The following is a 2,980-nucleotide window of genomic DNA, read 5'->3' as shown; positions in this document are numbered from 1 at the left end:
CTAAAATATTTTTAATACTTGAAACTATTATAGTAATTTTTTCTAAAGAACTTCAAGGCAAGGCTGTAGGCACTTTTTCCTTCTGACTTTAAAAGCACTACTTTATAGTTTATTACCTTAGAGAAATAATGAATATTTCAAATCCATTTGGGATGAGACAGAGAAATTATAGCAAAAAAAATTTTTTTGAAGTTTTCAAAGTTGAAAGCCTTCCTTTTGGACGAGAAAAATTCCCTCATCTCTCTCTCCCTCTCTGCCCCTATACACACACACACACACACACACACACACACACACACACACACACACAAACATCTTGGCACTTTTAAAGAGTATTTCTTCCCTTACGTCATCAGAAGAACAGGACAAAATTAATATTTGTTACTAAGGATTGGGCAATATATTGCTCAATTTAAATTCATTATTTTCAGAGAAAAATTGCAACAAAATGCACCTCATTTTAGAGTTTCTAGCAAAATGGAAGAAACTGTTACATGAGGTAATAGATAAGAATTTCTCCCACTTGATGCCTATGGTCCCTGAACTTTGATTGATGGCTTTTTCAACATCTTTGCAGTTCTCCTGTTTCAACTGCAATCTAATGTGGCTGTATATTTATTCAGTGTGGACTTCACAATGATATTCTTTGCTTTGTATTGGCCAACTGCTCTGGCAAGTGTGGAACACTCATTTTCCATGATTTTATAACCTCTGCTAAATTATAGCAGCATGGAAGAGAGCCTTGGTGGCCAGGACCGAAGTGGTACCAGAGATACTGTGGGGAAAATTAGGGCATCAGCTGACAGACTGATGAGGGGGGCACTGATTTAATCACAGCTATAAATACTTAACCCTTTAGTGAGCACGCCACCATAGTCTACATTCATAACTTTAATGTACAGTTGTAAAGACTGCGATTATAGATGGAGGTGATGTCCGAGTCATTACTAGGATGATACAATGGAAATTAACATTCCAATTTACTAGACTGTAAGAAAACTTCTTGAAAGGCAGAGATTTTCATTTGTTTTGTTCATGAGAAAAGTTCTTGGGCATTCAATAAATGATTATTACTTGACTCAATAAATGATTCAATAAATTATTATTACTTGGCTCAATAAAGGATTATTGCTTGAATAATTATTTTATCAAACTATTCTCATTTATCAGAAAAATAAATCAAAAACCCATTTGAGAGGGGCTAACCTTGAATGTATCTTTAAGCTTCAATCATGGAGAGGTCAATTGCTGCATGGCCAAGTAACCTGTCCTTTCTTGACTCCCTTGAAAAGAAATGAGTTCTGATGCATCCAGGTAGACGGTCCTAGGATGTCCATCCTGCAGGTGAAACATAAACATGCCTCACTCAGGAGCTCACTCTAGTTTCAATACACTACACTGCTCAAACAACATCTGTTGCTTTAGACCAGGTGTTTGGTCAGATTTCTTTGGTATGGCCAAGGCCATTTTTTCCAGAAACTTTCAAAAAGGTTATATTTTGCTATACTGATCCGTTTTCCACAGAGATTTATGACTGTATGCATCTCATCAAAGGGCTAAAATATTTCTTGATGATGTATATCAATACACAGTGGATTTGGGGGTCAGATTTACATGTCTTCCAGCGCATAAGAACAGAATGAAATTCAGTCTACGTTTTATGAGTTTAGGGGCCTGGAAATTGGAAACGATACCCATGCCCAGGGAGCTCCAGGGGCTCAGGAAAGGTGGGAGTTGGTGATGCCTCCCAGTTTCCTGGCTGGTTAATGAAGTGACAAATACAAGGTGGTGGGGAAAGATGTTATGAGTTTAGTTTTGGACATAACTAATTTGTTGTACCCGAGGAACATCTAGAATAAATGCATCCAGAGCTTAGAAATTATAGATTATGGAGTTATCACCAAATAGTGATTATCTGAAGCTTTGGATGTGGGTGAGAGCACTCAAAGAGAAAGCGTGTAGAATGAGAAAATAGGAGGGGTGAGGACAGAATGTCTAGAAACACCATAATTTAGGAGGCTGGCAGCAGAAGGGGAGCCAGCCGAGAAATAAAACAGGAGAAGGTTGTCACATAGGCATCAGGCAGTATGATGGGAATTATTAAATGATACAGAGACGCTGAGCAGATGAGGACTGGAAATGGCCCTTGAGAAAAATTACTAGAGGGACTTCCCCGGCGGTCCAGTGGGTAAGACTCTGTGCTTCCACTGCAGGAGGCACAGGTTCGATTCCTGGTCAGGGAACTAAGAGCCCTGCATGCTGCGTGGTGGAGCCAAAAAAAAAAAAAAAAACACATAAAAATATCATCAGGTCTATTCCTTACTGGTAAGATCGCAGGTGTCATATTTTCTTTTCAACTTTTCTGTACTTCCTGCATTCTGCACAATAGATATCGATTACATTTATATTAAAAATACTCTGATAAAGTCTAAAATATTTTTTGAGAACCCAGGGCAAGGAACTATTAATTCCCAAGTAGTCGAGTGCCTCTGTGCTGGACACCATGCTAAGGATAAAACAACGAACAAGAGGATGGCTCTGTTGTTTTACCAAAAGGAATGGAAGCTGGGTTGACAAGGGATGGGTGTAGAGCTTGTGGGGCACAGTAGCAAGAGATGGGGCTGGAAAGGAAGTTTGGTGCCAGATTAAATGGCTTTTTATGTCTTGTCAAATAATATGGACTTTATTCTGAAGGCTGTGGGGAGATTTTTGAGGGGTGGAGTTTGGGTTGCAATCGTGCTTCACCTGAAGTTGATTTTCTGCTTAACCTGGCTGTTAACCTGGATGAGCCCTAGTTCAGAAGCCCAGTTCTGAGGCCACTGCCATAGCTGAATAAAGGCGATGCAAAGGGGATGGAGGAGGGGCCAGGCCCAGAGAGATTTAGGATCAGCATCAACGGGTCAGTAGGTTACTACCGATTGGATGTGTGTTGGGGGGAAGGAAAACATTAAGGACTACTGGGTTTTTAATTTGGGCCCAT

At 39.8% G+C, this 2,980-nt stretch overlaps 1 protein-coding gene across 33 annotated transcripts in view; it reads right to left on the bottom strand.

The window, feature by feature from the left end:
* The window catches only part of LOC111173397 (uncharacterized), a 32,795-nt gene that overhangs the window by 28,386 nt on the left and 1,429 nt on the right, over positions 1–2,980 (bottom strand). For all 33 annotated transcript variants that reach the window (XR_016391121.1, XR_016391144.1, XR_016391146.1 and 30 more), the window contains exon 2: positions 1,207–1,338. The gene's annotated coding sequence lies outside the window, so the exon portion shown is untranslated. The remainder of the gene's footprint in view (positions 1–1,206; positions 1,339–2,980) is intronic.

The sequence above is a fragment of the Delphinapterus leucas genome, chromosome 21 (assembly GCF_059928025.1).
Source record: "Delphinapterus leucas isolate spDelLeu-1000000601 "Yukka" chromosome 21, BTC_Dleu_Yukka2, whole genome shotgun sequence".
Classification (NCBI taxonomy): domain Eukaryota; kingdom Metazoa; phylum Chordata; class Mammalia; order Artiodactyla; family Monodontidae; genus Delphinapterus; species Delphinapterus leucas.
The sequence above is the reverse complement of the archived record's forward strand: the minus strand, read 5'-3'. Positions and strand labels throughout refer to the sequence as shown.